At 40.3% G+C, this 12429-nt stretch overlaps 1 protein-coding gene across 6 annotated transcripts in view; it reads left to right on the forward strand.

The window, feature by feature from the left end:
• Positions 1-12429, forward strand: part of LOC125428294 (contactin-4) — a 679975-nt gene that overhangs the window by 281540 nt on the left and 386006 nt on the right. The window contains exon 1 of one of the 6 annotated variants that reach the window (XM_048488129.1): positions 6252-6330. The exons of the other annotated variants lie outside the window; for them this stretch is intronic. The gene's annotated coding sequence lies outside the window, so the exon portion shown is untranslated. Of the gene's footprint in view, positions 1-6251; positions 6331-12429 lie in introns of those variants that run through there. 6 annotated transcript variants of the gene reach the window in all.

Genomic DNA, 12429 nt, shown 5'->3' on the forward strand with positions numbered 1-12429 from the left:
TTTTAATGTGGCTGTCACGCTGACCTCTGAAGCTTGCACATTTTGAAGTGTAATGGCATATCACAGCCCATTTGTCACATAATTTTTTCTCCTGTTACAACTGGTTAAGAGAAAAAGACTTTGATTCAGAACATGGTGGACGGTACAAAGAAACATGTGCATTCTGGAGGGCAGTATGTGCTGCTTGTATCTTTTGGTTTTTCTCATTATGGAAGCTTGATTCTCTACTTGGCAGGTGCCACATCATAAGATGATTTTAAATGCAAGTAATTTTCCAAAGTGGCTTGAGATGTATTGTGACTGTTGTGCATCACAATATTAAAGTTGATATGAAATGTGGCTTATTAACAGTGCATTATGTCACTTTTTTATTTGTTTCTTTGGGAGTAGGTGTGGTTTTTTCCTATTATTGCATTTGCACTTATTTAAAAATTAACTGCAGCTGCCGTGTGTTGTTATATAAAGCGTTTTATGCTATTTATTTCACTTTTCTAACTTCTGTCCATTACAGTACTAATCCAGAAATTTTGACAGAGATATTGCTCAGTCTAATAACTAATACTCTCCTGTCTGACAAAATTGGAAGGAATTGATAATAAATTGATAAAATTGAAAGGAATTGAAAATAAATTGATAAAATTGAAAGGAATTGACAATAAAACTGCAAAGATTGTCATGCCCTTATATAACGCAGTGGTGTGACCACACTTGGAGTACTGTGTTCAGTTCTGGTCGCCACATCTCAAAAAGGATATTGAAGAGATACAAAAAGTGCAGAGAAGGGCAACGAGGATGATTGAGGGACTGGAGCACCTTCCTTATGAGGAGAGGCTGCAGCGTTTGGGACTCTTTAGTTTGGAGAGGAGAATATGATTGAAGTCTATAAAATTATGCATGGGATAGAAAATGTTGACAGAGAGAAGTTTTTCTCTCTTTCTCACAATACTAGAACCAGGGGGTATCCATTGAAAATGCTGGGGGGAAGAATAAGGACTAATAAAAGGAAACACTTCTTCACACAGCGTGTGATTGGTGTTTGGAATATGCTGCCACAGGAGGTGGTGATGGCCACTAACCTGGATAGCTTAGACAGATTTATGGAGAAGAAGTCGATCTATGGCTACCAATCTTGATCTTCTTTGATCTGAGATTGCACATGCCTTAGCATATCAGGTGCTCGGGAGCAGCAGCAGCAGAAGGCCATTGCTTTCACCTCCTGCATGTGAGCTCCCAAAGGCACCTGGTGGGCCACTGCGAGTAGCAGAGTGCTGGACTAGATGGACTCTGGTCTGATCCATCAGGCTCTTTCTTATGTTCTTATGTTCTTAATTATACCTCTTTTCTCCAAAGCTTTTCAGGAGCAGTAGTATCTAGAAACTTGGTTGAGAAACAAAGTGAAAGAAAGGACTGTTTTTTAGAGCTCTGCTCTCTTTTTGCAGCAGGGAGGAATTTTATTGACCAGATCTCTGCTTAAATTATAGTGATATTTATTAAGAAGTGGTATTTAGGGTTAGAACACTTCAACTGACCATTTAAAGTATTGCATTGTCAAGGGTGTATCTATGGGAAACAGTACCTAAGGTAAGCACTGAAACCCCTCTCTCCATCCATTACCTGCAGCCTGGCTGGATCCAGTATTGAATTGTGCAGCTGCCTCCAACATTCACATGGACTTCAGAGGCTGAGCCCACAGCTCAATGCTGAATCCGGCCAGGCCGACCTCAGCTGTAGATCCAGCCTTATGCTGCTGTATATACTGTTTTATACTGCAGGCCCAGTTTTATACTGCTGGCTCCATCTCTGAAGTCCATGTGACTTTAGAGGTGGAGCTTCAGAGGCAAAGCCACCAGTAAAAAGCTGGACCCAGCCAGGCCAGGCCTGGTCAGATTCAGCTTTAAACTGCAGAGTTTGCCTCAGACTTTGGAGGCAGACCCTGCAATTTAAAGCTGGACCTAGCCAAGATGCGTCCAGCATTGAACCGCAACTCTACCTTTGAAGTCCATGTGGACTTCATTGGTGAAGCCCACAGTTTAAAGCTGGACCAGGGCGAAGCGTAGTTTTTGCCGGGGAAGGGGCTATGCCGCTGAGAGCACTCCCTTTCAAGTGGCTCACAGGGCACGCACCCTGGCTATCCCACCCTAGATATGCTGTGAAGGAGTGGAAGCAAAATATCTTATATGTTTACTTTTTAAATTATATAACATAGTTTAGTAACAAAATAGTTTAGTAACAAAATAAATAACTGCGCTATGTAAAGCAGGAATTCTGCCAATTGATCATAAGATTATGATCTACTGCTGCGTTTTGTCTGAGCTACTACTGGGCTGTGGAAAAAAATTCACCTCCTGCCTTCAGTCCTCATTAGAAATGTTTAGAGATGAAGACTGTTGGATTCCACAGGAAGAAGATATGTTCTTCTTTCTCTAGTATACCCTGGTTGTTGGCTTGGGACTAAATCTGGCACAACATTTCCTTAGGAACAAAAACTTAAGCTTATGGAGCTTTACTTTCTTAGCTGCGCCATCCTGAAATGTCTACCCCCACCACCACCACCTCCAATAGTGCTACCTGCAAAACATATTCAGTCAAACACAGATAATTAGCTTGCATGTTTGTGTAGAAATCAGGGGGGGAAAGATTTTATCCAAAGAGGTGGCTGTGAATAGCATGTAAAGTAGAAAAATGACCGTATTAAAGGTATGCTTAGCAGGAAAAGCATGGCAGAGAACAGATTAAAAATTTAAAAAGAAATGTGGAGTTTATTGAGGAATTGAATACAATATTAGGGAGGAAGAAACTTCTCGTAAGCAAATATTACATCAACTCACTGAGAAACAACGCTAACAACCAGAACTACTTCAGTCTGGAGAAAGAGTTACATTTGAAGTAGATATATAGTTGTCAGGAAAATCTGGGAAAATGAGATTTGCTAGCAGGCAAGCCAGTGATGCTTTAGTGGGAAAAAGTGGAGTGCCAAAAATACAAGCCTGATCCTGAAGAGGAACAATGGGTGAGAGTCCAGTCCAGGACCATGTGATGAAAAACAGGTCCTAGGATGAAGCTTCAGGGTTCAAATGAGGAACAAAGCTCAGTGATTTCAACCAAAAGGGGAGGGGGAGTCCAGTAAGTGAATCAGCCATGAGGTTATGGAAGTTGGCTTTTATTCAGAGAATGAGCTGTGAGGTGTGAAGTCCAAGGTGAGGAAATTCAGTGATTTTAGCAAGAGTGAGAGAGTAGACAAACCATGATGTTGGGGGTAACTGGTAGGATCCAGAAAATATTTGCCAAGGTTTGTGGGCTGATAGGTAGTTTTTTTGCACCTTTAGTGACATTGAGAAGACTGTGCCTCTGCTGTGACAGGACTGGATTAAGGATGGAATCTCTGAATCTTTTTTGTGTCCAGGGCTCAGACCTCCAGACTTTCCTAATGGCCAACAACATTGTCCCAAGCCACTTACCTGTAGCGCTTGGGAAGCCACATCAGCCCAAGGAGGTGGGAGAGCCAGGCAGCAGCCCAAGGAGATGCGAGAGCCAGGGCCAGCAAGTCAGGGCTTGTCTCAGAGCCCTGCCCAGCAGCAAGCCAGCCCAGCAGCAGGAACAACCTTTTCCTCCCAGAAGCCAAAGTGCAGAGGAAGGGCCAGCACAGCTTTAAATGTGGAGGTCCAGGAAAGACCCAGCCTAAGAGGAGGTCTCAGGGTTGGGGCGGAGGGGAGAAGGAAGGCATAAAAGCCTCAGGGAGCCAGAGGGTCAGGGAGGAGAAGTCTAGTTGGTGGTTGCCTGTTGTAAGACCAATTAACCACTAGCCGCAGCTCACTGGGGTGTTACCCAGATTGAGAATATCTGAGACCTGAGAAAGGTCCCTGAGGTGACAGGGATCCCTGATCATGCCAGTTGGAAGATTTGAATTTTAGGGAAGTGGAAGGTAGGAAAGTCTAAATATGAGGACATGCTAACATTGACCCTTTCTGCACAGCCAAAATAAAACATTTTAAGCCAGGGGGGAAAAGTGTTTCATTCAAGAGTTCCACATGATTGTCCCCCCAAAATGTTCTGAAAACATTTTATTTCACCCTCAAAATATTTTACTTGGATCCAGTTATTTAGCAAACTTTTTTTCCAAAATGTTTTCAAAACATTTCCTGCTGGCCTGTGCAGAGAAACAGGAATTGTTTTATTTCTTCCGCCCAAATATAACGCGCCACACACCCCTTTGACTCTGCTACTTTTGTTTCTCTGCTGTCCACCATTTTCTGTTGTTTCATAGATTCTCTGGCAGCCCACCATTTACTGAAGTTTCCTAGGGATGTTTTCTCATTTGACATCATGGCTGCCTGCCATTTCCGTAATTGCTGTACACTAATACATTCACTTTTGCCTGCTGATTACATAAACATGCAATTTTTCTTTTTTAAAAAAAGTATGTTGTAGATTCAGTGCTAAACAGATTCGATGTCAGAATTAGCAAGGTTATAGATATTGAGTCTACATAGCATTGAAGCTGTCTCCATAGATATTGAGTCTCCATAGCATTGAAGCTGTGATTTTTTTAAAAAAGAAAAGAACTGTTTTTGCCTGAAACGTTTTATTTTTACAGGCTATGTGAACAAGGTTCTTTTCAAAAAGTTTGCAGGACATTTGACAAACGCTTTGAATGCTTTGTGCGGAAAGGTCCCATGTTTAAAAAGTAAGGGGGAAGTGTGTAGAAAGTCCTGCCATCAGTCACTGCCTACGATCATTTTATAGGTGGCAAATTGAGGCGGAGATATAATAACTGAGGCCTGATACCTCTCAATGTGTCCATGCCTGATTTTAAAACCAGAAAACCAAGGTAGTCTATGGCCAACATAACTAAGTGAGCTCAGTCCATTAACTAAATTATTTACTAGACATAATATTTTTCTCACATTTCCAGACAAAAATAGCTTTCAAGGCAGCTCGCAGGCACCAAAAGCCATACAATTGGCATCCATTGTTGAATGGGAATGTCATTCTCGATTGAACTAGATCCAGACATCATGGACAGGTGATTTGGCTGCTTTTTGCCTTCCTGGTGATGCCAGTGGAAAGCCAGGAGGAGCTGGATTGAAGGCCTGCATAATTCATCACCATCCTTGGGTCGCCTTAGCAGTACAAAGAGTCCTCAGCTGTAGTTTGGTTCAGACATGATAGAAGAATCCCTTCTCCCTGATGGTGATGACAATTGGAACTGTAGGGAGAGAGCTATTTGCTGGAGCTGGATCTAGACTTAATGAATGACACCTAGCTGCACTCTTTTTCTCCCTTTGGCAAGCTCAATTATTGCATTCTGAAACGAGGAGAAGAGGCATTGCCTGACAGGACAGCATCAAGGAACACTAGATGGGGGCCTGGCTGCTTCTCCAGTGCCTCATAAACAGACCTAAACATTTAATTCTGTTGTATGGTTGCCTTGATGACTTGTAAATTATAATATGCTGTAGATTTTGAAACTGGTCTGAAGAGCATTTTGTGTGTGTAACATACACAAGTGAACCAACACCATGCTGTTGAGAACATGAGGTATCCCTACTCCTGTTTGTTTGCTTCCCACCCAATTTTATACAGCCAAATCGGTAATTTTTTAAAAAATGACTAGCTTATCTTCCGCCAAAGTAGGACTCAACCAAGTCTACAATGATTTAATTGAGCAAATGAAGAAAAAGTTATGTAACAGTTACAACAGTACCACAAGAAACAACTGTCAGTCTGTCTGTCTGCCTAATACTTTGCACATAAGTATTTGTGTGTGTGTGTGTGTATGCTCAAAGTATTTAATCTAATTATAGAGGTTTATACAATTAGGTATTTTGTGTTCATTGTAAGAATTCAACTATAAATAAACTGCGGGGACCATGTATGCAGATTGATGCCTGTTTGTGTGCATAGTTTCGAACTCCATGTGTATTTTAATTGAACAGGAGTCTAATATTGGTGATCCATGAACACAGTTAGCCAGTGTTCAGCTATCCATTTAAAAATGTGTGCAAGATCTCTGCATGTGTGCATCTCTGATTCATGTGCTAATTGTGAAATTCCTTGGGGGAGGGAAAGGCATATAGCAGTGGAACAACTGTACTCCCTGATTAATGCTTGTGAGCCAGCATACAGTGCTCAGTAAATAGCGGTTAGGCATCTCTAGTCCCAGCTGAGAATATGGTTCCATTATCTCCCTGCTGCATAGACAATCCATAAGGGCCTGTTCTGCCTGGCTGATCAGTGTAGTGGAAGCAGTGACTTGACGAGAGCTGAGATCTTTATGTGATTTGCAATAACATGTAAAAGAGAAACTGGGACATTTTACTGTACCGTTGTGTAAGTACCAGTTTTTCTTCCCTAGCTGCATGTGGATGTGACTTTGCCAACAACATTTAATTTTCTGTTCCGTTGCTCTTTGTTGAATATAACAGACAAGACGTCGTGCAATCTGTTTACAGTTTGCAGATTCTGTTGGCTGTGTAAGCTACAGGCATGTGGTTAGTGATTCATGTAAGCAAATAAGCTGATTTTTTTGGTAAAAAAATGTAGTTTCTTTTGTGAGCAAAATCTAACTATAGAAGAGCATTGGATATCCCACCACCCAAATAGATTAGAATCATCTCCTCATTATCTCAGTTAAGGAAGCAAAGGAATAAGAGATGTAAAGTAATTGTTTTCGTAAATCAGTGTAGTCTTCAATGCTTTGTTAGTAATTGAAGAGGTCTGTGGAGTTTACCTGTCTCTTTTTTCGGTGGGGTGGGGGGAGCTGGTGTCAGACTAGAGAAGTTGTAAGAAATATTCTCCATAGCTCAGTTTGCAGAATAGACATAATAAAGCACACTTGTACTGTTGAGAGGTATGTTCAGACCAGGGAGCTTTTGTAATAGAAAACAAAGTTGTTAGATTTCTAAAACAAATTGTACTTTCCAGTAGGTTTCAAGTTTCCTTTATATAACTGTAGAGATGTGTTTACTTTTAATTCTTGTGTGATGTGACACATTAGAATATGAATAACTGTGTATTAAAATATCACAAGTTTAAGTTATCCAGGCAGCATAAGCTTTGTAACTGACTTGCAAATTACAGGTTGCAGTAGTAGTGGAACTGAACATTGTTAGCTGAACAAAAATAAGGAGGATTTGTAAATAATATATTTTTGGTCTCATTTATTTCCCAGAGGCAGTTGACCTTGTAATATAACTGTGATCTACTTATAATATCCCAGGGCTTACCAAATTCGTCATCCTATTTGGGGCAAGTATTTCTAAAGCATCTACGCATGTGGAATAAAACCATGGTGGATTCTGCACAACAGGAATAAAACATCTTTAGGATGTTATTTAAAAAACCCGTTTTGGCATTTTGTGTTCCCACAGTGCGGGAGAACACAAGTTTTGCCAGTCAAAATGGATCTTTTTTCCCACCTGCTGCATGGATCCTTGTCAGTTTCGCCTTGGTACCTACCATTTTGTATGCTGCAGCAGATTCCCTGAGAAGGTTCCCCAAGGAGATTTCCTCTGCTTTCAGCTCATCCATGTGCAGTTTCACTGTAAAAATATAAATGAATAAATATTTTGCCTAGTGATCCTGAGCATGTGTTGTTTCCCCTTTTTTATTAGGGGGATGTCTGCGGTGACATGATTAGAGAAGCTGCAGTGTGCATGTATTAGTGCTGCCATAGCTTCACAGTCATCCCCCTCAAAACAAAAAAGAGGGGGGAAAACCACGTGTGCAGAATTGCTAGGTAAAACAAACTTTATTTATCTACTTTTTTACAGTGAAATCATATAGTGAAGCTGCTAGCAGAGGAAACCTGTGGGGAATCTTTACAAACAATCCGCTGCAGCCCACAAAATTGTGGGCGCAAGCAGCAGAAATGAAAGTAAGCGGTTTGGGTGGGTGAAATAAAGCATTTCCTGCCTGCTTGTGTTCACTCAGCAGGCAGGAAATGTCTTCAGCCCGGGGTTTTTGGGGGTGGGAAAGATTCCTAGTTTAGCGATTTTTGAAAAACTCAGGTTGAGAGAAATAAAACAGACTGAAGTCGTTTTGGGGAAGAGAGAGCTGTGTAAAGTTCTTCCCCAAAACACTTTTTATAACGTCCTCAAGTCATTGTATTTATGCTGTGTGGAACCCACCTATGTACAGAAGGCACCTACTGGAGTGCAAATACCCCTCTCCCGCCAAAAAATAGACAATAAATCATAAAGCAGAGCAAATACACAGGCTGTGAAGTATGAAAGTTCTCACTACTGAGACTGGCATAGGTTATGGTTTAGGCTTGGTTGATATGAATTACTTAAGAAAGCAAGGAACGTTACAGTAGATGGTTACCTCAAGAACTGCAGAAACAGCTTCACAGCCTGAGGGTCCTAGGAGAAAAATAAATAAAGTTGAACAAGAAGGAGTGATAGAGAGCAAAGGCAGCCTTCTCTATCTGTATCGCCCACCCCCTGATGTGTCTGAGTCATTCTGGCTTATGAATGTGTATTGTATATTTCAGTGTAAAACTAGCTGTTTCCATGAAAGAGACTTGTTTGAATTATATATGCACAATAAATGCGTTTTAAAGCTTACTGTTTTCTGCAACTGCTTCCTTAAGCACTTTCCTCTAATTGAAAGAAAGGCCAGCAGACTTTGTTTCAAGAAATAAATAAATAAGAAGCTCATGCAATGAGTACTTGTGGTACTGATGGCATACAGGGGAATATTACAGTAATTTATTTTCTCACCAGAGTTGTACTTTCAGCATTTCTGTAATGATTATAAGCAAGCATAATGTGGAATGTGATATTGCTTTAACACAATCGTATTAACTAAACTAATGTACTTCGTTAAATGGTCAATCCTTTTGATAGAACAGACTGAAATCTAGGAGTATTTTCCTGAGAGGAAACTCCATTGAGTAAACTGGGGTTGGCTTCTGAGTAGACCTGCTTAGGCTTACTTCCACTTATTTATCCCACCTTAAACTGGTGAATCTACAATTCCTGACCCCTTATTATTTTCCTCTTTATGTGTATGTGTGAGATGGTGATCAAACCAGTTCTCCTAACATAGTGAAAACAAAAGAAAATTCTATTTTAGACCACTGTTGCTGCATATTATCTCAATAAGATGTTACAATTCTCTTTTGAGCGTAAAGTTTGAGCCGATAATTTCGATGAGCAAAGTTTGCAGTCACTGAGGCAGAGATGCTGCGTTTCTAGTTGTTTGGAGAGATCGGAAGAGTTGATCCCCCGAGTATGTCCATGCTTTTGTGAATGAAAATCTGATATAGGAGACAGCTGTAAAGAACAGCCCTAGAAAAGGCTGAATGGCCCTGAAGGGATTAAAAGCTTTACTTTTTCGTTATACATGTGTGCAAAAAGGACCAACATTACCAAGTGTAGCAAACATTGTATTTTGATTTGAATCTGAAAACTCTGAAGCATATATTCGGTTGAAAAAGGAATGAAAAGGAAACAGTTGAGTCAGCAGCGGCTCAGAATGGTGTCCAGCAGTGGCAGTCTTATTATCTGGTGCGCCCCTGTAATACCATTAATAGGAAGATATTTCTCAGTTGAAACCTGGTTCAGGTGATAACTTCAGTACATGGATAGCTTTGGAAATGCACAAAGGAGATGTGTGTGGTCAAAAACACTGCTGATGCAAGCAAACTCAGCATTGCCTTTTTTTAAAGAAGCTGCAAATATTTACATTTTGGCCTTCTTTTCATGGTAGCAATTCTGTTGCTTTTGATTTCATCAGCTTCATTGTACGAGCTCTCAACAAATAATTCTTCAGTGTGGTGAAGTAAACAGAAACTGAATCATGATTTCCGTTCCTTAAATCTGTCTTGAGTTTTTTGAAAGTAGAATACCTGTTGTTATTTTAAGAGATTTATACTTAGTTGTTGTTGTGTTGGTCATATTGATGAACTTTGGTTTTAAAATACTGAAATGTAACATTACGTCCAGGAAAAGGAGATTTTGTTGTTTTTCCTGCTATATCTGATCTATAAAGCATGCAGAACACAACCGCGGGGGGGGGGGGGGGGTATGTGGAAAATGACAGTACATACTTGAGAAAATTCTGTCTGCTTGTTTAACACTAAACGGCTTGTTATTTTTAAAGGCCAATTTCCTCACTTGGTGCACTGAGGAAGAAAGCCATCATACACAACTCTTGGGAATTCAAACTGTAACCAATTTGCTAGTTTTCAAAACCAACTTGAATGCTGTACCCTTGGGAAAGGACAAATGAGCGGGAAAGAGTAGATTAGGCTCTTTCTTTCCACACACACACACACACACACACACACACACACACACACACACACACACACACACACACACACACACACACACACACACACACACACACACACACACACACACACACACTCCAGCTCTACAGTTTGTAGATTCTGCTCCACTGGTAGGAGTAGAATCCTCTTTCTTTTCTAGGGTGTGTGGTGTTTCCGAGCACCAATAGCAACATCATGTTTTGTAGTTCACGTTGCCTTATGTATGGGACTGTTTCTGCAAACTAGATGGTTCCTCCTCACAGCAATTTAGTGACATGCACTTTTCAGTGCTGGAGAACCTGTTAACTGATGGTATATTCCTTTCTCATCATATCTTCATGGATGGGGAAGCTAATTTCTATGTGACTGGAATGCCCAGAAACCAGTGGTCCCTCTAACCATGGTTGGGATCTGCACGGAAGTGAGCAGCGTGAGGGAGCTCCCCCTTCCATTGGCTGCCTGAGGTGTAAGGCACCACCAACACAATGTCTGCACAACCACGTGGCTTACAGGGAACGTTGCTAGAGACCATGTGCCATAAAAAGTGAATAGCCAAGCCCCCAATTTGGCTTCCTAATTATACTTTGGTTTTGTTATTACAGCAACCACAACATTTTCTTTCCAGGTTCAGCCTTTTGAAGGACCTGTGTGATATATTTAGTGCTAAAGATATACTTAATATACTCTTGTGCTTCAGCTGTGCTCCCCAAACACCTTTCTCCTCATGGTACCCTAATCTAAGATGGTTTTTTGATAGCAGTTAAGTCCCAGACACTCTCTGTGGTAGATCCATTCCTTCAGAATGACTTGCTAAACTGGGTGAAACACTTCCCACCTTAAGGGTAAGGGAAGGCTATAAATCTTGTGAATAAAGAAACAAATAGGGCAATTTATTTTAAGGAGCTAAATGCAGAAGTGCATCCCAAGTCAGGATACAAGTCCATAACAAAAACAGTTCATTTTTGCTGGTTTTCTACTTAGTAAAATACCCTGGCATGTTTAATTGCATGTGCTACGGTCTGCAGAAACAAACTTGGCATCTTACATTTGCATGCAATGAACTTGTTGTAGAATTACTTTACACATCATGTTGATTTGTAACTTCTTGAACATCCTGTAAAGCCTGTGATCCTGATGAGGCCTTTCTTTGATCATAGTTATATCTGACCTATTTCTTGATGCATTCATTGTATATGAAAATGATGATGTATCTCCTTAGGCTGTGATGACAAGCACGCTTAATTGGAATTTCATTGCTAGAAATTAAAGGATCGTCCTTTGAAAGTAAATGTGTTTAATATTGCACTCCAGATGCAGGAAATCTGTTTATGGACGTTAAATATTTCTCACTTGATCCTAGCCAAAAGTTCAAGTAACGATGGCAAATATCTCTTACCCATCTAACACAAAAAACTAACAAACAAAAAAGAGGGGTTCAGTAGAAGTAGTGTGTGTTCAAAGATAAAGCATTTTTTAAATAACCACCAGCACAATAATAATAACAATGTGCAATTACAGTAATGCAGAAAAACAGAATGCTAAATGTTCCTAGATAGTTTACATTTCTAGAATTATTCAGTGTCATGTGATAATCCCCAAACACAAACTACCTAAAAAATTAGAGCTGATTTTTTCCCTTTCTCTGTGTTCAATAAGCATATGAGAGCTAATGTTGGCCCTGATTAAGTATCCACACCACAGCCTATTGAGCTAAGAGACAGCTAAATATTTTATGTGATCGATGCAACGTATGAAAATCGTTTGCTTTTGTTTTCTAAGTATCAATATATTTGCTGGGCAGCAGGAATCCAATTAAGTGAAAGCATTGATGCAGGTTAACCCCATAGTCCCCCCCCCCCATTGCTTTCTTTTTCTCTGCCTGATAAATTAATTCCCATATTAAAGTAAGGTAGGTGTACCTCTGCAGATTGTTTGATTACCTCAGTCACAATCTGCTTGGATTTATTTGAAGCTATTGCTTTTATGTTTACAGTTTTGTGTTGACTTCATTGACCACAGATGGGCAACTGTGAAGCATTTTCACTTTTGGTGTTGTTCAGTTAGTTGTTCTATCTGATTTCCATGTGGTTGCATTGTATGATGTAAAACTAAGACTGGAGTCACAACTAACTAGTCCCCTCTGTGAGAAC

This window comes from Sphaerodactylus townsendi, linkage group LG03 (assembly GCF_021028975.2).
Source record: "Sphaerodactylus townsendi isolate TG3544 linkage group LG03, MPM_Stown_v2.3, whole genome shotgun sequence".
In the NCBI taxonomy this organism is placed as follows: Eukaryota; Metazoa; Chordata; class Lepidosauria; order Squamata; family Sphaerodactylidae; genus Sphaerodactylus; species Sphaerodactylus townsendi.